At 38.8% G+C, this 25,229-nt stretch overlaps 1 long non-coding RNA gene and 1 pseudogene across 1 annotated transcript; one reads left to right on the top strand and one right to left on the bottom strand.

Moving 5' to 3' along the window:
- Positions 1-6,292: 6,292 nt before the first annotated feature.
- Positions 6,293-9,349, bottom strand: LOC143679100 (uncharacterized). Its single transcript, XR_013173553.1, has 2 exons — positions 9,192-9,349; positions 6,293-7,209 (listed from the first exon to the last, which is right to left on the bottom strand). It is a non-coding gene; the product is annotated as an uncharacterized LOC143679100 (long non-coding RNA).
- Positions 9,350-12,821: 3,472 nt separating this feature from the next.
- LOC143680317 (syntenin-1-like) lies at positions 12,822-13,742 on the top strand (annotated as a pseudogene).
- Positions 13,743-25,229: the final 11,487 nt, after the last annotated feature.

Raw genomic sequence — 25,229 nt, 5'->3', positions numbered from 1 at the left:
AGACAGAAATGAGGGGAATGTGTGTGGTAATGGATTTTAAGGGTGTGGGATAATGGTGGGAGGAATATAAGGCTGGACCAGGCTGAATTTACTGATATGGGCCCACTAAGCAGAGATGATGCATTCAATGTTGTAGCTCGAGGGGTTAGAAAAGGTATTAACAGTTTGTTCGGATGTTTGGTTGAAACATGGATCAAAAGGTGGCCGACATTACCTGAGGTTGAAATGCCAGAACTGCCCTGGTATAATGTAGATGGCGGGATCCGGAGGCTTAGAGAGATTGGAATGTTAGAGTGGATTTATCATGCAAAGCCTGCTCTTACAGCCCAGGAATGTCTGGAGGATGCACCTTTTACCAGAACAGTGAGAAATAAATTTGTGAGACTAAGGCCATCATCCATGAAAAGCAATGTAGTTGCACTTCTCTGTAGGTCAGACATGACTGTGGGAACTGCTGTCACAGAGCTGGAATCCTTAAACACAATGGGGATGACTGGATCCCGAGTTGGCAGAAGCCATGTGGCAGTACTTAATTGCCAAAGACAGGGTACATGTGACTATTATAATAGACAGCAAACTCAAAGCAGGCATGAAAATTATATGACTCACAGATATTTGTGGCATTGGCTAGTAAATCTTGGGGTACCTAGAAATACAATAGATGGGCAGTCTACTAAATTCTTGTTTGAGCTGTATGAACAAAAGAGCGCTAGGTCAAGTGAACAGAAGTCTAACCTGAATTACAAAATCAGAGTCACGGCCCCTTAATCAGTTTCCAGACTTGAAACAGTTTACAGACCCAGAGCCCCTTGAATGAAGGGGAGGCCAGGTCCCTTTGGGGGAGAAACCTGTTACACTGCCACAAATTTATACTGTTAATCTTCCTCCAAGCCTTCCCCAAGGAGACTGACAGCCTTTCACCAGGGTAACTGTGCATTGGAGAAAAGGAAATAATTACATATTTCATGGATTATTAGGCACTGGTTCAGAAATGACATTAATTCCAGGGGACCCAAAACGTCACTCAGGTGCACCAGTCAGAGTGGGGGCTTATGGAACCCAGGTAATAAATGGATTTTTAGCTCAGGATCATCTCACAGCAGGTCCAGTGGGCCCCCAGACCCATTCTGTAGTTATTTCCCCTGTTTCAGAATGTATAAGTGGAATAGACATACTGAGCAAGTGGAAAAATCCCCACATTGCTATAACTCATGCAGTGAGGGTTATTATGTTGGGAAAGGCCATGTGGAAGCCACTAGAACTGCCCCAACTGAGCAAAATAGTAAGTCAGAAGCAATACCAGATTCCTGCAGTGATTGCAGAGATTACTGCCACTCTTAAGGACTTGAAGGATGCAGGGGTGGTGATTTCCACCACATCTCCATTCAACCCTCCTATTTGGCCTGTGCCAAATGGGTCTTGGAGGATGACAGTGGATTATCATAAGCTCAACCAGGTGATAACTCCAATTGCAGCAGCTATTCCAGATGTAGTATCGTTGCTTGAGCAAATCAATACATCCCCTGGTACCTGGTATGCAGCTATTGATCTGGCAAATGATTTTTTCTCAATAGCTTTAGTAAGTATAACCAGAAACAGTTTGCTTCAGCTGGCAAGGTCAGCAATATACTTTCTCTGTCCTACCTCAGGGGTATATCAACTCTCCAGCCCTATATCATACTCTCATTTGCAGGGAACATGATCATTTCTCCCTCCCACAGGACATCACTCTTGTCCATTATATTGATGATATCATGTTGATTGGACCCAGTGACCAAGAAGTAGCATTTACTGGTAAGGCATTTGTGTGTCAGAGGATGGGAGATAAATCCAACAAAAATACAGGGGCCTTCCACCTCAGTGAAATTTCTAGGTGTCCAGTGGTGTGGGGCATGTCAAGATATCCCTTCTAAAGTGAAGGATAAGTTGCTGCATCTGACCCCTCCTATGACCAAAAAAGAGGCCTAACACCTAGTTAGTCTCTTCAGATTTTGGCAACAACATATTCCTCATTTGGGTGTGCTACTCTGGCCCATTTATCGAGTGACCAGAAAAGCTGCTAATTTTGAGTGTGGACCTGAATAATAGGAGGCTCTATGACAGGTCCAGGCTGCTGTGCAAGCTGCTCTGCCACTTGGGTCATATGATCCAGCAGATCCAATGGTGCTGGAAGTGTCAGTGGCAAATAGAGATGCTGTTTGGAGCCTTGGCAGGCCCCTATAGGATAATCACAATGCAGACCCTTAGGATTTTGGAGCAAAGCCTTACCATCTGCTGCAGGTAACTACTCTCCTTTTGAGAAACAGCTTTTGGCCTGCTCCTGGGCCATAGTAGAGACTGAACGCTTAATCATGGGCCACCAAGTTACCATGAGACCTGAGTTGCCTATCATGAGCTGGGTGTTGTTTGACCCACCAAGCCATAAAGTTGCATGTGCGCTGCAGCACTCTTTTGCAAAATGGAAATGGTATATATGAGATAGGGCCAGAGCAGGTCCTGAAGGCACAAGTAAGTTACATGAAGAAGTGGCCTAAATGCCCATGGTCTCCACTTCTGCCACATTACCTTCTCTTTTGCAGACCAGAGCTATGGCCTTTTGGGGAGTTCCTAACAGTGAATTGACTGAGGAAGAGAAAACTTGGGCCTGGTTTACAGATGGTTCAGCACAATATGCAGGTACCACCTGAAAGTGTACAGCTGCAGCACAACAGCCCCTTTCTGGGGTGTCCTTGAAGGACAGTGGTGAGGGGAAATCCTCCCAGTGGGCAGAACTTCGAGCAGTACACCTGGCTGTTTGTGTAGCTTGGAAGGCGAACTGGCCAGAGGTACATTTGTGTACTGACTCATGTACTGTTGCTAATGGTTTGGCTTGATGGTCAGGGACTTGGAAAGACCATAATTGGAAAATTGGTGACAAAGAGGTCTGGGGAAGAAGTATGTGGATAGACCTTTCTGAATGGGCTAAAAACATGAAGACATTTGTGTCCCATGTGAATGTGCACCAGAGGGTGACTTCAGCAGAGGAAGGTTTTAATAATTAAGTGGGTAAGATGACCCTTTCTGTGGATACCAGTCAACCTCTTTCTCCCACAACTCCTGTCATTTCCCAATGGGCTCATGAACAAAGTGGTCATGGTGGCAGGGATGGAGGTTATGCATGGGCTCAGCAACATGGACTTCCACTCACCAAGGCTGACGTGACTACAGGCACTGCTGAGTGCCTAATCTGCCAGCAGCAGAGACCCACACTCAGCCCCCGATATGTCACCATTCCCCGGGATGACATGTAGCCAGCTACATGGTGGCAGGTTAATTATATTGGACCACTCCCTTAATGGAAGGGGCAGTGATTTATTCTAACTGGAATAGACACATACTCTGGATATGGGTTTGCTTTCCTTGCACACAATGCTTCTGCAAAACTACCATCCGTGGGCTTACAGAATGCCTTATCCATCATCATGGTATTCCACACAGCATTGCTTCTGATAAAGGAACATACTTCACAGCAAATGAAGTGCAGGAATGGGCTCATGCTCATGGAATTCTCTGGTCTTACCATGTTCCCCATCATCCAGAAGCAGCTGGATTGATAGAATGGTGGAATGGCCTCTTGAAAACTCAATTAGGGTGCCAACTAGGTGGCAATACCTTGAAGAGTTGGGGTAATGTTCTCCAGGAAGTTGTATATGTTCTGAATCAGTGTCTGCTGTATGGTGCTGTTTCTCTATAGCCAGGATCTATGGGGCCAGTAACCAAGGGGTGGAAATGGGAGTGGTACCACTCACTATTACCCCTAGTGATTCACTAGGAAAATTTTTGCTTCCTGTCCCTGTGACCCTGAGCTCTGCTGGTCTACAGGTTTTAGTTCCCTAAGGGGGAGTGCTTCTACCAGGAGAAACAATTATTCCATTGAACTGGAATATAAGATTGCCACCTGGTCACTTTGGGCTACTCATGCCCCTGGATCAAAAAGCCAAGAAGGGGATTACATTATTGTCTGGGGTGATTGACCCTGACTATCAGGGGGAAATAGGTAGGACTGAAACTACACAATGGAGGTAAAAAAGCGTTTTCTTGGAATATAGGAGATCACGTAGGGCTTCTTTTAGTACCACCATGCCCTGTGATTAAAATCAATGGAAAACTGCAACAGCCCAATTCACACCGGACTACCAATGGCTCTGAAACATCAGGAATGAAGGTCTGAGTTGGAACATGGAATGGGTAGTGAAAGAAGGTAGTGATAAATATGAACCATGACCATGTAATCAGTTACGGAAAAGAGGGCTGTGATGCTGTTTTGTTCCTGTTATACTATTTAAGTTGTAAGATATCAAGTTTAAGAATGAATGTTACTCAGGGACTTGTACCCTATTCTGGAGAGATTTAATGTGTTTCCAGTTTTATGCAGGACAGTTGAGTATTGTCAGGTGAAAGAAAAAATGTGTGTTTTCATGTTTTTTATTTAGAAATTAGGTGTGGTTTAAGGTGATATGTATAGCTGCCAAGTTGACAAGGGGTGGACTGCCATGATCAGGTTCATGTGTCAACTTGGCCAAGTGGTTGTACCTGTTTGTCTGATTGGGCAAGTGCTGGCCTGTCTGTTGCATTGAGGACATCTCATAGAATTATATCGTGATCATGTCATCTGCATCCACAGCTGATTCCATTTATAATCAGCCAAAGGGAGTGTCTTCTGCAATGAATGATGCTTAATCTAATCACTGAAAGCCTTTTAAGGAGGATTCAGAAGAGATGGTCTCTCTTCCTGCTTCGGCTGGAGAGCCTCTCCTGTGGAGTTCATCCAGACCCTTCATTGGAATCATCAGCTTCACTGCCTGCCCTGCGGATTTTGGACTCTGTGTTCCCATGGTCACGTGAGACACTTTTATAAATTTTATATTTGTGAGTGTTCTCTGTTAATTCTGTTTCTCTAGAGAACACTAACTAATACAACACACTATCAGGATTTCCCTGATGGTAAAGTTTCATAGTTCCGTATTGTTTCTCCCATCCCTCAAGGGACTTTGCCAATAACTTTTTGATTGTCTGCTTAATATATTCTAGGCTGTATCCAGGCATTAAGCTATGCAGGATAAAAGGCCCTCAATCTTATTCTGGGCTCCCTGTGTTTCAATTGTTCAAATGATCTATCCAGACAGGTTGAGTTAGATAATGTGCTACAGAAAATTTAGGTTCCAGACAAAATAAACCTTTCTTCCTTTGATCTCAAAGGGTAGGTGAGGTCCTAAAATATAGACAATGTCTTCTTTAGCCCTTTGTTCTGAATCACCTTAACCCTGACCTGATCAGCTTTGTTCTTATCTCTAAATATCAGGTTATACATATATAAAACAGACTCTCAAAATCCAGAAATAATAATTACCACTCCAGACTAAATGTGTTCACTATAAGAGCTTACATTCTAAGCCCCTGTTTTCTTATAAGCATTTGCTAAAGAAGACTATACAATAATATTTCCTTCATTTCTGGCTTATTTGGCCTTACATTTTGTCCCACAGTTTCATTCACATTGTTGCATGCCTCACGACTTTAAAATGCAAGCATTTGAAACAAACTTTTAGCAAACTGAATCCGTCACTATATAGGAATGGCAGTGCATCATCATAAAGTTGGTTTTATCACAGGAATGCTAGTTTGTTTTTACATTCAAAAGTCAGTAGATCAAAAACAAAAAGAAACAAATGGAGAAAGGACTTGAATAGACATTCCAAAGAAGACATACAAATGGCTAACAAGCAGATGAAAAGATGTTCAATAGCATTAGTTATTAGGGAAACGCAAATCAAAACTACAGTGAGATACCGCTTCCCAAACACTAGGATGGCTACAATAAAAAAGGCAGACAATAACAAGTGTTAACAAGGATGTGGAGAAATTGGAACTCTCTTATTCTTAGTAGGAATGAAAAATGGTGCAGTCACTGTAGAAAACAGTTTGATAGCTCCTCAAAAAGCTAAACAGGGTGACCATATGACCCAGCAATTCCACTCCTAGGTACACATCCCAAAGTATTGAAATGGTACTTACACAAATATTTGTACTTGAATGTTCATAGCAACACTAATTGCAATAGCCAAAATGTAGAAACAACCCAAATACCCATCAATGAATGAATGTATAAACAAAAAATAATATACACATGCAATGGACTATTGTTCAGCCAAAAAAGTAATGAGGTAGATACATGCCACAGTGTTGATGAATCTCAAAAATACTATGTGTTCTAGTTTGCTAGCTGCCGGAATGCAATATACCAGAAATGGAATGGCTTTTAACAAGGGGGATTTAATAAGTTGCTAATTTGCAGTCCTAAGACTGAGAAAATGTCCCAATTAAACAAGTCTATAGAAATGTCCAATCAAAGGCATCCATCCAGGGAAAGATACCTTGGTTCAAGAAGGCCAATGAAGTTCAGGGTTTCTCTCTCAAGTGAGAAGGCACAGGGCGAACACAGTTAGGGCTTCTCTCTCAGCTGGAAGGGCACATGGCGAGCGTGGCATCATCTGCTAGCTTTCTCTCCTGGCTTCTGGTTTCATGAAGCTCCCCGGGAGGTATTTTCCTTCTTCACCACCAAAGGTCGCTGGCTTGTGGACTCTTTGCTTCATAGCACTGCAGCATTCTCTGCTCTCTCTGAATCTCTTCCATTCTCCAAATGTGCCCTCTTTTATAGGACTCCAGAAACTTATCAAGACCCACCCAAATGAGTGGAGACATGTCATCACTTAATCCAGTTTTATAACTGCTCTTGACTAAATCACATCATCCAGGGAGATGACCTGATTATAGTTTCAAACATATAGTATTGAATAGGGAATGGGATTGTGATTAAAACATGGCTTTTCTAGGGGACAGACATCCTTTCCTTTCAAACCAGCACAGATGCTATAAAGCATTTGACAAAATCCAATAATTATTTCTGACAAAAACTCTCAGTACATAAGAAAAATAAATAAATTTTTTAAATAAACTCTCAGTCCACTAGGAATGGAAGAAATTTTTTCAACCTAATCAAGTCTTTTATGAAAAACCTATAGCTAATATCATTCTTTTTGGTCAAAACTGAGTGCTATTTCTTGAAGATCAGGAAGAAGTCAAGGGGATCTGCTCTTACCACTCCATCACTGCTTCTTCCTACTGTGATGAAGGCTTAATCACTAAAGTAAGGCAAAAGATATGAAAACCCTGCAGATTGAAAAGAAAGAAGTAAAATTTGGAGACGACATGAATATCTATGTAAAATATCTTAAGAAATATACAATAAAGCTACTGGAATTAATAAGTGAGTTTAGCAAGGTTAGTAGCAGTCAATATCAGTTGAAAATATTGTGTTGCTATATACTAGCAATGAACAATTAGAATTTGAAATTAAATCATTTCATTTAAAACAGCATGAAAGTATGTAATACTTAGGGATAAATCTGATAAAAGAGGTGAGATAACTTTACAGTGTAGAGTAAAAATCATTGATGACAAAACTTGAAGAACTAAATAAGTGGAGAGATATTCCTTCTTCATATTCTGGGAGACAATATTGTTACAATGTCCACTTTTTCTAAATTGAACTATAAATTTAATGGAATCCCAGTAAAAAAAATCCCAGCAGGTTTCTTTGTAGAAATTGACGAGCTGATTTAAAATTTATATGGAAATTCATAGGCTGTAGAAGATCTAAACATTTTTGAAAAAGAGGAACTGAGTTGGAAGGCTTAACCTACCTTTTAAGACATATTTTAAAATTACATTAGTCACAACAGTACGGTCTTGCTATAAAGAAAGACTATAGCTCAATGGAAAAGAATGGAAAGTCCAGAAACAGACTCACATATAAACAGTCCATTGGTTTTAGAGAATTGTACCAAGACAATTTAATAAGAAAAGATAATCTTTTCATGAAATGGTGCTGAAACAATTGAATAGTTATATATATATATATATAAATTAACCTCAACCCTTACCATACACCATATACACAAATTAACTTAAAACAGATAATAGACCTAAATATAAAAATCAAAGCTATAAGACTTCTAAAAGAAAACAGCATAAGATGTTTGTGACCTTTGGTCTGACAGGTATTTTAAAACTACAACACAAAAATCACAAACTCTAAAAGAAATAAATCAATAAATTGAATTTATCAAAATAAAAACTTTTGCTCTTCTACATTCACTGAAAATGAAAAGACAAGCTACAGACTGGAAGAAAATATTTGCAAAACACATATCCAAAAAAGGATTTATATCTAGAATATATAAAGACCTCTTGCAAGTTATCAAGAAGAAGACAGATGACATAGCTTTTCAGATGGGTAAAACATTTGACAAGACACTTTACTAAAGAAAATATATGATGGCAAATAAGTACATGAAGAGATGCTCAACATCATCAGTCACTGGGTGACTAAATAAAAACCACAGTGAGATATTACTACATATCCACTAAAAGGGCCAAAATTAAAAAGACTGATAATAGTAAGTGTTGATAAGGATGTGGATTTCTTGTAACACTGCTGGTTCTAATTTAAAATGGTACGCCTACTTAGGAAAACAGTTTGGCAGTTTCTTAAGAAATTTAACCTATATCTAACATATGACCCAGTCTTTTCACTTCTGTGTATTTGGCCAAGAGAATTAAAAGTATAGATCAAAGCTAAGAGTCATACAAGAATGTTCATAAAGCTTCATTTTTAATAGTCAAAACCTGGAAAAAAACACAGATGTCTATCAACAGATGAATAAATAAATATATTGTGGAATACTGCTCAAAAACCATAAGGGACTGTTGATACTAGGAAAAACAGTCTTAAACCAGAGTGAATTAAATCAGACAAAAAACCATATGGAACACAGATCAGTGGTTGCCTCGTTGTGAGGGCAGGAGGCACAATGAAGAAGGGATGGATACAAAGAAACGGGGGTGATGGTTATATACCTTCTCTTGATTGTGCGGATGGATTCAGATGTTGAAATTCATTGTCTGATTTAATATGTGCAGTTTATTATGCATCATTCATACCTCAATTAGAACTGTGAAAGAATTTAAAATGTACCAAGAAAAGTTGTCTCTAATATTAAACAAAAAGACGTAAGATTCTGCTATGTTCAGAGATAACCGAAGAGTAACAGATCAGAGAAGATGTAGTAACAAACATACAGCAAACATACATTTCTTTACTCTGAGTGTTGGGTCAGCCTCTACAGTATCATTTCCTGCTGAGAATTCTGAGATCTCCTTCCTTTCTTCCCTTTTCCCAGAGTTCTGGATTTTTTTTGGTGTGTCCTGTGCCATCCTTTGTGGTCATTATGGATCTTTTATGCTTGTGCTCAAGGTACCCCAAGCCTGGCCCCACCCCCAGGTATGCAGAATGACTGTGCCCTCATTATATTCTTTAGAGTGGTAACACCTAAAAGATCAACAAACCTCTCTTGCTAATACAGATCACCTTTTACCGTGAGGGTAAATGATGGTGTGAAAGAGGTGAGAGGCACAAAGAACACTGTTATGCTACAAAGTTAAGTGCTAAAATGTGTGGTAAAAATTCTAAGCACTAAAGAGATAAAAGAAGGAGGAAAGTAAATAATGGTGGTGGGATTTCACTTAGGCCTTGAAGAATGGTAGGATTTAGATTGCAGAAAGAATCCACAAACAAAAAGAGTAACATAAGAGGGCGGGCCGCGGTGGCTCAGTGGGCAAAGTGCTTGCCTGCTATGCCGGAGGACCTCGGTTCGATTCCCGGCCCCAGCCCATGTAACAAAAACGGAGAAACAGAATACAATAAAACAAGAAAATGTTTAAAAATGTTTCCCTTCCTTCCTTCTATCCTTCCTTCCTTCTCTCTGTCTTTCCTTTAAAAAAAAAAAAAAAAAAGAGTAACATAAGAAAAGAGAGCAAAATGTAGTAGTCTAAGGACAGCAAGGAAACCTAGACTGACAAGAGTAAGAGGACCCTATTAAGAATAGTGGGAGATCAGTCTGGTAGCTAGAGTGGTTCAAGGTATGAAAGCGCTTGAAAAGAAAGCATGAGTATTCACACGAAATAGAGTCAAAACCAGAAATCAATCAGACTTTTCATAAGGGCATAATATAAGAAGTCGAATATAAGCACGTATTCTGTTTTGAAAGCCAAGGAGTGTGGAGTTTTGTGTTGGGCACAACCATTAGGGTTAACCCCCTGCCCCTCCTCCCCCCACACCCGAGCATGTCCAGGGGCGGTGTGTTCTGCTGGGTATGAGTCATAGACAAGGAGCGGTGTCCTATCCGTCTGCATTATTTGTCTAGTCCTGACAAATATTATGCCAATTTCTATTGTAGAAATGCAAACATTTGAAACTGCCACTAAATGCAGGTTTATATATAAGTTCCTGCTTCCTGTTCTGCCTAATTTAACTTGGCAGTATTTCATAGAAGTCAAATATTTGGTGCTTTGAAACAAATGTAGACAGAGCCCAGGGTGGGGCCTGGACAACTCAATTTCCACAATGTAGACAGTTTGGCAGTGTCCACTTACAGTTTTCAGATTTGGGTTACTTTCGTGTCAGGATAACACAAGAGGCAGGGAATGTGGTTAAAAGCAAGTCATTAAAAAAAAAAAGGCAAGTCATTAACTTTTCTGAGTCTCAAATTCCTGAACTTTAAATTGGGGCAGATATTAGAACCTTCTCATATTTCAACATCAAGCAGATGAGATAAACACAAAAGCATTGTCCATTTATGTTGTTTAAATAATTAAACATCAAAATTTCAGGTTGTTACAGCCAACAGGGATGGGTGATGATACAAGAGTTTCAACAAATCAATCACTTGTTAAAAATGCATTTTTAAATATAATACCTATCCTGGAAATTGTTCCCTTTCCACTGAAAGACAGTAATGGCCCTTAACACCCTCCCTTGGGCCTACCTGCCCATGGCAAGTCAAGATCATCCCCTGGAGGAGACACTGAGATCTGAGAAGAAGAAAATGTCTTGGGGCAACTGACAGTCACAGCAGACCTTTTACACAAGATGCACTGAGAGAAGCCAAACATCCTGAATCTTCAGCATTTTAAGTGATATAGGCAGTATAAAATTAGGAACATGAACATAAATACCATTGATGAAGACTGTACTTAAAGGAGATGCTGAGTTCTCTGCAATGTGTATGAAAGCTTATTCCTAATCCTTATCAATAGGGAACATGAACCTGTACGGATACATGAAAGGATCGATGAATGACATCAAGCCAGGATGATTAAATAGAGAATCTAAACATGACTTGACATTTCCTTGACTTTTTCACTGATTTCCTAGAACAATGTTTTCCAATACAAACATAATGCAAGCTGTGACTCTGTGATTGTGAAAACCTTGTGTCTGATGCTCATTTTACCTACCATATCAACAGATGAGTAGAACATATGGAATAAAAATAAATAATAGGGGGAACAAATAAAATAAATTTAGTTTGAAATGCTAGTGATAAATGAAAGGGAGGGGTAAGGGGTATGGTATGTATAATCTTTTTTTTTCTGTTATCATTTTATTTCTTTTTCTGTTGTCTTTTTATTTCTTTTTCTAAATCGATGCAAATGTTCTAAGAAATGATGAATATGCAACTATGTGATGATATTGAGAATTGCTGATTGTATATGTAGAATGGAATGATATGTTAATATTTTTGTTTGTTGTTAATTTTTTGAATTAATAAATAAAAAACAAATATAATACAAGCTACATGTGTAATTTAAAATTTTTGAGAAGCCACATGAAAAACGTAAAACCAAACAGTTGAAGTTAATTTTAGTAACATATTTTACTTACCACAATATGTCCAAAAATTATCATTTTGACTTGCAATAAATATGAAAATTATAAATGAGATATCTTACTTATTTTTTTACATATGAAATCTTTAAAGTCCAGTATATGTTTTATGCCTTCAGTATGTCTCAGGTCAGACTAAGTACGTTTAAAGACGACATAACTCCTGAAAGTAGGGACTGAAAATTATCCATTCCATATTATTTGTGTATTATTTTGTATTCTTATTTAAAATAAAAGCAAAACTCAAAATTGTGTTTTAGAATTTAAAATATACTTGCCAAGCTACAATAGAACTTCTGCAGAAGAGAGAAAGAAGAGTGGTGGTTATCTCAAAAACCAAACATTTTTGTTTGTCTGTGATCAGAGATTAGGAGTTTTGCTAGGATATCTGAGAATTTCTTTGCTATTTCAGATGAATTGAATCTTTAATAAAAGTATAAGCTGTAAGTCACCATTAAGCTCCTGAACTAGTTATGATTTTATAATTTCTCATAATTATCCTAAACAGTTTTCTTGACAAACAAAGAAATCAAGAATTACATTTAAATGGGTGATAAAACAATTCGACTGTGTAAGGGCCTCACCCCTTTAGACTGAACTGCAGGTAAGCACAGCTGCAATTAAGTAAGGAAGGGCCTGAGAGCCTGTTGTTTGTTTAGACATATATTTCTCACTGGAGCTATGTTGCCATTTCGGGTGGGACATTCATTCCAGTGGCAGGATAAATAAGATCCCTGGCACTGCCCACAAAATTTTAGTACCATTCCCTAGTTATGGTAACAAAATAAAAATTTCCCCCATGCATTTCCAAATTCCCCTTGGTAGGGAAGGTACTACTATCCCAGTTGAGACACACTGAGAGTTTTATTAAAATCTGATTAGTTAGGGTGGGTGGTTCCCCCGGTACATGCCGCTTTCCTGCCCTAAGGTTTCAAAGTCTGTGCAGAGAGGGGTGGCTGCCAGTGGACCTACGGCCCAGAAAAATCCTGCAAAAATGTCTTCATGGCCCTCTCTTGAAGACCTGAAAGGAGAAAAAGTAATTCAGGCTCAAGGTGCCTTTTTCTGCAAACCTGCCAACCTAGCAGTTTTGTCAGAAGCTTCTGCTCCCATTGCTCAATATGAAAGTTTTATATTAAATTTCAAGTCTATCCTAAACTTATCCAGAACCCTCTCAATACATGGGTCTGAGTCTAAATGGGGAAGGAATACATGCAAATATGGGCATGGTCCCTAGAGAACCAGCACAGGGTTTGATAATAAGATAGTAAGATGCTCCAGTGTGAACCATATGGTGGCTCCAGGAATTGGTAATGATGTTGGAATTGATAGAGCAGAAATTAAGCAAGGGATTCGTGAAGTTATTTTGTTTAAGGATCAAGATAGAAAAATTGGTCTCAGACTTAATCAGTAGACAACGGTGTATATATATCCAGGTAGTCCAAGCTAATTTTTGAGCATCTTTGGTTGGTCTGAGATTTGGTAATCAAGTACTCTAGATTAATGGTGAAAACTGTGTAGGCTGGAGTTCCGATAAAGCACACAAAATGCTCAAACAGGCTTTTGAAGAAAAGATTACTACGACTATTTGTAACAGGTGCTTTGAACAGACTATTACTATGCATAAGGATAGTACTGGACATGTTGGCCACATCTTCAAAAATGGAAAAATAACAAGTCCTTAGTGAAAGATAGCTCTGTAGTCAGAAACGGTCTTCTCACAGAACACAACATCTGGGAGATCAGTAGGTGGAATGTCATCAGATTGAAGGACTCTCAAATAGTAGCCATACTGTTGATGTTGGGGGCTGAAGTTACTACAACAATCATGCCTGCTTATATCTCTGAACATATTATTAAAGGGATGGCACAAAGCATTATGAAATGCCTGACAGATCACACCATTCCTGAGTTTTAAAGGTCAATATTGTAATGGAAACTTAGCTGAACGACTTCACTGCAGTATACTTCTTCAGCAACTCGTGTATTATGTGCAGAAAGCTTTCCTGGAGCCAAGGGGCATATGCTGCATGGACAACTTTCTATCTTCCAGATGCCTTGGAATCTTAACATAAGATACGATAGCTTACCAAATTTCAAGATAGGTATTGTCTTTTCCTGCTTTTACAGACATGCAACTTCCAAAAAGCATACAGATTAGATGCAAAATTCCTCAACAAAATTCCAGCAAATTGAATCCAGCAGCATATTAAAATAATTACACACCATGACCCAGTAGGATTCATCCCAGGCATGCAAGGATGGTTCAACATAAGAAAATCAATTAATGTAATATACCATATCAACAAATCAAAGCAGAAAAACCACATGATCATCTCGATTGATGCAGAAAAGGCATTTGACAAAATTCAAATCCTTTCTTGTTGAAAACACTTCAAAGGATAGGAATACAAGGGAACTTCCTTAAAATGATAAAGGGAATATATGAAAAACCCACAGCTAATATCATCCTCAATGGGGAAAAATTGAAAACTTTCCCCTTAAGATCAGGAAGAAGACAAGGATGTCCACTATCACCACTGTTATTCAACATCGTGTTAGAAGTTCTAGCCAGAGCAACTAGACAAGAAAAAGAAATACAAGGCATCAAAATTGGAAAGGAAGAAGTAAAACTATCACTGTTTGCAGATGATATGATACTATACATCGAAAACCCTGAAAAATCCACAGCAAAACTACTAGAGCTAATAAACGAGTATAGCAAAGTAGCAGGTTACAAGATCAACTTTCAAAAATCTGTAGTGTTCCTATACAACTAGCAATGAACAAGCTAAGGGGGAAATCAAGAAACGAATTCCATTTACAATTGCAACTAAAAGAATAAAATACTTAGGAATAAATTTAACTAAAGAGACAAAAGACCTATACAAAGAAAACTACAAAAAAACTGTTAAAAGAAATCACAGAAGACCTAAATAGATGGAAGGGCATACCATGTTCACGGATTTGAAGACTTAATATAGTTAAGATGTCAATTCTACCTAAATTGATTTACTGATTCAATGCAATACCAATCAAAATCCCAACAACTTATTTTTCAGAAATAGAAAAACCAATAAGCAAATTTATCTGGAAGGGCAGGGTGCCCCGAATTGCTAAAAGTATCTTGAGGAAAAAAAACAAAGCTGGAGGTCTCATGCTGCCTAACTTTAAGGCATATTATGAAACCACAGTGGTCAAAACAACATGGTACTGGCATAAAGATAGATATATTGACCAATGGAATCGAATAGAGTGCTCAGATATAGACCCTCTCATCTATGGACATTTGAACTTTGATAAGGCAGTCAAGCCAACTCACCTGGGACAGAACAGTCTCTTCAATAAATGGTGCCTAGAGAACTGGATATCCATATGCAAAAGAATGAAAGAGGACCCGTATCTCACACCCTATACAAAAGTTAACTCAAAATGGATCAAAGATCTAAACATTAGGTCTAAGACCATAAAACAGTTAGAGGAAAATGTAGGGAGATATCTTATGAATCTTATAATTGGAGGCGGTTTTATGGACCTTACACCTAAAGCAAGAGCACTGAAGAAATAAATAAATAAATGGGAGCTCCTCAAAATTAAACACTTTTGTGCATCAAAGAACTTCATCAAGAAAGTAAAAAGACAGCCTACACAATGGGAGACAATATTTGGAAACGACATATCAGATAAAGGTCCAATATCCAGAATTTATAAAGAGATTGTTCAACTCAACAACAAACAGCCAATCCAATTACAAAATGGGAAAAAGACTTTAAGGGACACTTCTCAGAAGAGGAACTACAAATGGCCAAAAAGCACATGAAGAGATGCTCAACTTCCCTGGCCATTAGAGAAATGCAAATCAAAACCACAATGAGATATCATCTCACACCCACTGATTGGCCATTATCAACAAAACAGAAAATGACAAGTGCTGAAGGGGATGTGGAGAAAGAGGCACACTGATCCGCTGTTGGTGGGAATGTCAAATGGTGCAACCATTGTGGAAGGCAGTTTGGCAGTTCCTCAAAAAGCTGAACATAGAATTGCCATATGACCCAGCAATACCATTGCTAGGTATCTACTCAGAGGACTTAAGGGCAAAGACACAAACGGACATTTGCACACCAATGTTTATAGCAGCATTATTTACAATTGCAAAGAGATGGAAACAACCAAAATGTCCATCAACAGATGAGTGGCTAAACAAACTGTGGTATATACATACGATGGAATATTATGCAGCTCTAAGACAGAATAAACTTATGAAGCATGTAATAACATGGATGGACCTAGAGAACATTATGCTGAGTGAGACTAGCCAAAAACAAAAGGACAAATACGGTATGGTCTCACTGATATGAACCAACATTAGTGAATAAACTTGGAATATGTCATTGGTAACAGAGACCATCAGGAGATAGAAATAGGGTAAGATAAGGGGTAATTGGAGCTGAAGGGATACAGACTGTGCAACAGGCCTGGATACAAAAACTCAGAAATGGACAGCACAATACTACCTAATTATAATGTAATTATGTTAAAACATTGAATGAAGCTGCATGTGAGGTATAGGTTTTTTTTTTCTCTCTATTATTGTTTTATTCCTTATTCTGTTGTCTTTTTATTTCTTTTTCTAAATCAATGCAAATGTACTAAGAAATGATGAATATGCAACTATGTGATGATATTAAGAATTACTCTTTGTATATGTAGAATGGAATGATTTCTAAATGTTTTGTTAGTTAATTTTTTTAATTAATAAAAAAAGATAAAGGAAATATATGAAAACCTACAGCTAACATCATCCTCAATGGGGAAAAACTGAAAACTTTCCCCCTAAGATCAGGAACAAGACAAGGATGTCCACTATCACCACTGTTATCAACATTGTGTTGGAAGTTCTAGCCAGAGCAATTAGACAAGAAAAAAAAAATACAAGGCATCAAAATTGGAAAGGAAAAAGTAAAACTCTCACTGTTTGCAGATGATATGATACTATATGTCAAAAACCCTGAAAAATGCACAGCAAAACTACTAGAGCTAATAAATGAGTACAGCAAAGTGGCAGGTTACAAGATCTACAGTTGAAAATCTGTAGTGCTTCAACCAGAATGCCCCAAAATACATGAGGCAAACACTGCAAACAGTGAAAAGGGAAATAGACACATCTACCATAATAGTTGGAGACTTCAATTCCCCACTCTCATCAATGGACAGAACATCTAGACAGAGGATCAGAAAAGAAACAGAGATTTGAATATTACAATAAATGAGCTGGACTTAACAGACATTTATAGAACATTACACCCCACAACAGCAGGATACACCTTCTTCTCAAGTGCTCATGGATCACTCTCAAAGATAGACCATATGCTGGGTCACAAAGCAAGTCTCAAAAATGTAAAAAGATTGAAATCATACACAACACTTTCTCAGATCATAAAAGAATGAAGTTGGAAATCAATAACAGGCAGAGTGCCATAAAATTCACAAATACGTGGAGGCTCAACAACACACTCTTAAACAACCAGTGGGTCAAGGAAGAAATTACAAGAGAAATCAGTAAATATCTCGAGACAAATGAAAATGAAAACACAGCATATCAAAACTTATGGGATGCAGCAAAAGCAGTGCTAAGAGGGAAATTTATTGCTCTAAATGCCTATATCAAAAAAGAAAAAAGAGCAAAAATTCAGGAATTAACTGTCCACTTGGAAGAACTGGAGAAAGAACAGCAAGCTACCCCAAAGCAAGCAAAAGAAAAGAAATAACAAAGATTAGAGCAGAAATAAATGAAATTGAGAACATGAAAACAATTGAGAAAATCAGTAAAGCCAGAAGTTGGTTCTATGAGAAAATCAATAAGATTGATGGGCCCTTAGCAGCATTGACAAAAAGAAGAAGAGAGAGGATGCAGATAAATAAGATCAGAAATGGAAGAGGACACATAACCACTGACTGTTGCTTCCTAGAAAACAGAGCTTGAAGGATATTAAGGAATGATGAGAAAGACAGAAAGGAAGAAAGAAAGACACAGACTGGCTCAGGGGGTCTGAAGCTTGAGTTTACATCAGACAGACTTCAAACAACTTTATTCTTAACCAGATCCTGGTTATATACCACAGGATGACAATAGGCATGCATGCAGTTCCTCAGGGAACAAAGTTCTTATCTTTCAGTGTTCTTCCTTCATACTTAAAATAACCATTTGGGGTAAACACACATTCTCTTCCTCCTAGACTCTCTTACATAAATCAGATAACATAAAGCAGCTTACTGCCACCACCACCCTAATGCCATCTACTCCCAAGTAGTTCCACAGGTCTTATGTTAATCCTATCTCCTACTTTTCCCCCTTTTTATTTTATAAGCCGAGGTGACTGCGCCTGTCTTAGGTTGCCCTTAAGCTCTGAAGGAAGGGTCTTACCCATCATTGGCTACCAGTCATGCTCTCTGATTTGATTATTAGTTGTTGAACACAGCTGAGGAGGAGGAGAAAAAGTATCAACAGCCCCAAATTTAACAATGCAATTCTACAAATATTGGTCCCAGTCCTAGGAAAATTTCCCATAAATTTCTCTGAATAATGTATTTATCATCCCAAATTTTGGCACAAATCATCCTCTATGTAATAACTCTGGTTTAGCTTGCCTGTCTATATAATCTCAGTTATCTTCAAGTTAGAGATGGGAGACCCCACAGGGGCCACATCTCTTACAATTCCATAGGAATCATTAATTATGATAACTGCTCGATCCATATGACATAACTGCCATCCATTCCAACTTTCTTTCCCATCTAACAGGCAAGTATCATTTGTTTCCATAGAATTATGCATACAGGTCCTCCTAAAAATGGAAGAGTTAAATTTGACACCATTTTTCTTCTTCCTTAAGTATTTTTGGAAGCCTAGAATCTACTGGACCTGGGAATCCTAAACTAGTATTCAGATATTTTGGTAAAGTTGGATTGGCCCATGTTAGGGCCCACAGCAGAGGTGGGTTAGGAATATAAACCCAGTAAGTATAATTATGTCCCTGTCCTTCAGCAAATAAAGTTATATGTCCTATAATATATATTACCTGTTTAGTTATTTTCATCCAGGTTGACATGTCTTGGTTTTATTCTCTTTGAGGGAATCCAAACTTAGGTTCTGTCATCTGCAATGACAATAGCAAATCCCCTACCCCACACCTTTACCATTCCTGGTTTCCATAAATCATCTTTAACATCTTTCCAATAGATTGGCTACAGCTGCAGTTCTGTTTGGTTTGTATCATTTTTCTTTTCCAAATTACTAAAATGTTGTTCTGCAGGAGTTGGTGATGAATTATCAAAAATGTTTAAAAAATTTAAAGTAAACAGTGGTTTTGCTAATTGATCTTTTGGTGTATATATTTTCATAACATCATCCTCCTGATCTCCCCCTTTTTGTGTTATGAGCATAGACTTTAGCGTCTGGTTTGCTCATTTAATAATTCCTTTCCCAGAGGGATTATGTGGAATTTTTTGTGATATGAATAATAGGAAAAGTAGTGTAAAATTTACAAAATTGCTTTCCTGTATCAGCAGGACCACTGTCCATTTTATTAGATAGAAGGCATCCTGTAACAGCAAAAGCATTAAGTAAATGTGATCGAACATGGCAGAAAAGTTCTCCATGTTATGAGGTAGCCCAGATGAAATGAGAACAAGTGTCTATGATACTGCATTTTACCAAAATGTGATATATGAGTAACATCCATTTGCCATAATTCATTTGCCTTTTGACCTCAAAGATTAACCTCTGATGCAAATGGGAGTGCATTTAAACGTCCACAGATTTGAGAAGTCCTAACAATATCCTGAGCTTGCTGTTTAGATAAAGATGGAAATTTCTTTCACAGCCCTTTGCTTTTGCTATGAGTCAATTGTGAAGTGTTGTGGGATCTTGAATTAAACTCACAAGAAATATTTCACCTAGGCTACAGTAAAAAAAAAAAGATAACTTCTATCACTGTATCTGTATTTAAAAGGTCGAGCTTTATAAATTATATCCCAGGAATTTTGATGCATTGGTAAGTCAGGAATATTCACATTTCTAATGGTGAAAAGTAGTTGCAGATTGTCAAAATCAGTTCACTACAACTTTTAGCCTTTCTTCTTTTGCCTTCTGCTTTTAAGCTGCCTCTACTTAGTAAGCATTTATTTCCAAAGCAAAATAAAGGTGTGAATATTTCACTTTCTTCTGAGTTTTTTCCTTAATGCTCTATGTTCCTCATCAGCCCCTAGTTACTTCAAAATCATAAAGACAAAGCTTCCATGTTTCTGAAGCCCTTCAAACTCTCATTGGTGAGTAGTCATTTCATTACAAACCACCAAAATCTTTGCCATTGTGAACTGAGCCCAATCCACTTTTACAACAATAATCATTAAATTCCCTCCATGAAAACAGGATTGGAAATTATGAATTCACTTTTTTAATATTTTTAACTTTTATTCTATAATATAACATTTATAAAAAATCAAAGAAAGATGCTGCTGGGAAGATGGCAGACCAGCATAGTTCAAAAGAAGTCCTTTTCCATGGAAATGTTGAAGGGACAGGAGGGTGAATGCAGCAGGAATTTGGGTGTGCACCTGACCTGGGGGGGGGGGGCTTCTGCACCACACGCAGCAGCCCTGGTTGCAGAGGCTGAGGAACTGAAAGGCAGAAAGCTGGAACCTGGTGCACAGGCATGGAGGTGTGGAGCCTGAGGAAGTGCATAGATGGGAACATGGGACTAGGAAGTAAGCCAGGCCATTTTCCTTGGGCCCACGACCCTCACCTGTGTAGCCCTGTGATTGGAGACTCACTACCACACAGCTCATGCACCTAAATGCTATCACTCACTCCCATTCCCCATGATCCAGGTACCCCCACCCCACCATCCCCCAGTGTACATACATGTCCCAACCCCCACCCCAAGTGCAGCCCAGCCACCTCTCCTGCAGCCCTCCCAAGCACAAACTCCCCTTCCCTGTTCTATGAAGCCTGTTGCCAGTGCACAAAAGTTGTGGGCACTAACCTCCATACCTAGTTACCCACGCCCACCACATGTAGTGTAACACAGCCTCACCCCTCACTCCCTGCGCTCAATGCATCCATTTTATGGTACTCTCATGCTCATGCATGTGCATGGGCCATGATCACATAATTCATATCTGGGAACTGCACTTTACAGGAGTACTAGAACCATGCATGCACACAGCTCTCAGCCTCACTTCCCAGCTCTGAGAAAGTGCCAACCTGTGCAGCTGGGTCACATCTGCCCCCAATCCATGAAGGCATACTGCTGACCTGCTGCCACAGGTCTGCCAATGTGTACAAAGGGCCCCATGCCTTAGACCATCACACACCAGGGTTATTTCCCCCAGACTGGTGCACCTGCACAGCTATATCCTCCTTGGCCATTGGGCACCCACATTCACAGGCATCGGCATAAAACCCACCACTTGCACACATAATTGCCCTGCAACAAATCAACATACTGAGTACTCCACCCTATGCCCTGCTCCGTGGAGTATAACTGTCCTGCAAACACAAGGTGTAAGATTACTAAAATAAATCATCTGCCAAAAGAAATCAGTCAAGATATTTACATGCCATGAAGATAGCAGAAGATCATTAAGCATATCACAATGCAGGCAGATACATCCCTGCCTAATGACCAAATTAAAACACCAAAGGAGACACAGATGTTGGAACAACTAATCAAAGATGTTCATGAAACTCTACTTAATAAAATAAGTGAGATAGTAAATGATATAAAGGAGATCAAGAAGATCACAAAGAGCCAAAGAAATTTGAAAGAATAAATAGAAAAGTAGCAGAAATCACAGAGATTAAAGACTCTGTTGACCAAATGAAAAACTTACTAAAGGCAAAAACCACCAGAATTGAAGAAACAAGGGAAAGAATAAGTGATATAGAGGACAGGATAATTGACTTAAAAGACCCAAAACAGCAAATGGCAAACAAAGATGAAAAAATTTGAATGGGAACTCAGGGAAATGATAGACAAAACAAAGCACAGAAATATAAGAATCATTGGTGTCTGAGAAGGAGAAGAGAGGAGTAAAGGGCTAGGAAGAGAAGTTGAGGATATAATGGGGGGAACTTCCCAATCCTCATAAAGGACATAAATATACAAGTCAAAGAAGCCCAAAGAATTCCAAACAGAAAAAAGTCCAAATAGGCCTTCCCCAAGGCACATACTAATCAGTTTGTTAAATGTTGAAAAGAGGCAGTAAATCCTGAAAGTGGCAAGAGAAAAACAATCTACTACATACAAGGGAAATCAAATAAGACTGAGTTCAGACTATTCAACTAGCACCCTGGAGTCCAGAAGGGAGTGGTATGATATATTCAAAGTCCTGAAAGAGAAAGACTTCCAACCAATAATTCTGTACCCACCCAAATTTCCCTTCAAAATCAAGGGAGGGATTAAAGTTGTCACAAAGAAGTCCTAAAAGAATTTGTCAAAGAGACTGGCCCTACAAGAAATACTAAAAGGAGTTTTACCAGCTGAAAAAAAAAAAACAACAAAATGAGAGGGAGGCCTGGAGTAGGGTATAAAATTAAAAAGTATCACTAAGTGTAATTTAAAGAATGCAAAGAGAAAGAGAGAAAAGAATATATAGATCTGACAAAATAAAAACAATAACATGGTGGAAACAAGAAACACATTTTCAGTAATAACTATGAATATAAATGGAATAAACTTACAAGTTAAAAGATATAGATTGGCAGAATGGATTAAGAAACATAATCCAGCTGTATGCTGCTTACAAAAGACTCATTTTAGACACAAGGATACAAATAGATTAAAAGTGAAAAGGTGGAAAAAGATTTTCCACACAAGTTGTAACCAAAATATGATTTGCAATGGACATCATTTAAGGGAAAGGCTGAAGTATGACTGATTTCCCACTCACAAAGTAAAACAGGAATTATGGGGGAAAATTCAAATGCTCTGATGAACAAAAATGGAAGTAGGAGAGTTCTGAGGTGGAAGGGGATGCAGTTGGTCTCTTGTTTATTTCATTGAGCATTTGGTGTGTTAGTTGTTTGATGAAAAGCAAATCATCACAAAAAAGCAGTAGTTTGAAAAAAGAAAATGTTGTTTTTATTCTCCTTCAAGGGAAGGAGGATTCACTCAGGTTTTGTTACCTTTCCAGAGTCTTGACAAATTAAAGAACCTGCCTGGGGCTCCTGGATGTAACTTCCTGGGATATGCAGCAAGAGAATAAAACAAGCATTTTGGGTTTTCTTCAGAGTGCACCTGTTTGGGGGGACATTTTTTTGTTTGCAGATGCCCCATTCCCCACTGGACAGGCCCTGCCCTTTGCCTGTGACCAGATGTGCCATGTTGAGGAAGCAAGAGCTAGGGAGCCCATGAAATCAGGATCCATTACCTCTAGGCCTGGATAAATCCCAGTGTCTGTGCCTCCTTTTGCTAGTTTCAGGGGTTCTTCCTGTGCCTTGATTCTTTTCTTTCTCCAGGAGAATCTCAGTCCCCTCCTAAGTAAATTCGCTGCATGAGGGAAGGACTTTCACTCAGAATTGGCACCTCTGCAGAAGAGCCCTGACAAATTACATGACCTGCATGAGGCCCTTGGAAACAGCGTGCTGGGGATGCTACAGGAAAATCAGACACTTTGCATTTTTGGCACCATGCCCATGTGTCTGGGCCATGGTTCCTCTTTTCTAAAGCTCCTGTCCCCACTGGGCCTGCCCTGTGATGCAGAGTCAATGTCCCAAATGAAGATGGCATGAACAAGGGAGCCCAGGACATGGGTGATGTTTCCCTTTGGATGTGGGCACCTCTCAGGAACTGGACCTCCGTGTGATGGTGTGAGGGGCCTTTCTGACCCTTGCTGGATTTTTTGTACCAAAGCAGCCTGAGGGTCCTTACAAGATTCCCTCTTCTTTTATTGAGGTCTGGGGCCCCTCCTCACCAGAGTCCCTCTTCTTCCAATGCCTGTGGGGGTGGTGGAACAAAGGGTGTCAGGGAAACCTCTGGCCCAGGCAGAGGTCCTCTTCTCTAGGTCTGGGGAGTCCCTCAGCCCTTCTCCTGTGGACTTGTTCAAAGGTAGAATTAGGAGTGCCCTCCTCTGTCTGAAGTGTAGGCAATGTGGTCTTGTCGTGGTGCCTCTTTACAAGGAGGAGCTTAGGGAACTCCTGTTCCAGAGGCTCCTTCTTCTGGCCTCCCTGGGCTCCCACCAGCTGAACCACTCCCGGGTCCCCATGGGTCCACCCCTTGGGCATGACAGTGGGAGGCCCCAGAAGCTACCTACTTGACTTCAGGCATAGTTCATACAGGCAGGCCTGGAGCTGGGAGATTCTGAGGTTAAACTATTCTGCTTACCTTCATCTCAATACGTCTACCTTTGTGCAAGTAGGTCTTTCAAGTAGAAATGTTTCATCATGCAGAAAAGAAGAGATTAATTCAGCTTTCAACTTAAGCAATCATATATATGCTTTTCATTTAGATATCCATTATTATTTCATTTGCAGTAGAAGGTCTTTATGTTTCATTTACTTGCCATTTTGTTGGACAGAGCATTTAAAATTTGCCTACTTAGAGCATAAATCTTTATAAAATAATTAGTTTTCTACTGCTTCATCAAAGTCATTTTAGAGAATTAATCTCTTTAGAAACAAATTTATCCCAGATCATGTACCCCAAAAGAAGCAAACATAGAGAAGAAAACAAAAAACGAATTTAAGATAAATTATTCAAGTGTATGCGGTGAAGAATGCACAGACTCCTACATTTTGGTACTACTGCTATGGTTTGCCTAGGACTTAAACAGGTTTATCTCCAATTGCATTTCCACCACTACTAAATGTCACCAGAGAGGAAAAGATGAATAACACTTTAATCTTATTGCTTAAAATAGTTTACCTTCAGAGTCTCCCAAAATGTTCTCTGGGAATCTTGGAAATCTATTGACCATAGTTGGAGTGTTTCTTGAATAACAGGATGAGGGCAAATTTCTTGCCCTGTTCCTTCAGTTAAGGGGAAAAGCTTCAAACATTTTTCCTATTTGGAATGTTTATTATCTGCAGTTTTCATGAACAGTTTTTTTAAAATCAAATTGTGGAAGTTTGTTCCTATACTTATTTCACTGAAATACTTGATCATGAAGGTGTTTTAATTTTGTCAATATTTTTTCTTCAGATGTGGAGATGATATGATATGATAAACAGCATGTGAATTTTACTGATTTTTGAATATTTAAACAAAATTTCATTTTTTTCATAAAAGCCTTATAATAAAACATGTTAAAGTTATATATTGTTGAAAGCATTGTGTTAATATTTTACTGTGTTAATATTATGACTGTGCTCTTGATGATACTAGTTTGCAATTCTCTCTCC

Source organism: Tamandua tetradactyla, chromosome 4 (genome assembly GCF_023851605.1).
Source record: "Tamandua tetradactyla isolate mTamTet1 chromosome 4, mTamTet1.pri, whole genome shotgun sequence".
Lineage (NCBI taxonomy): Eukaryota > Metazoa > Chordata > Mammalia > Pilosa > Myrmecophagidae > Tamandua > Tamandua tetradactyla.
This window is presented reverse-complemented; position numbering and strand designations above follow the sequence as displayed.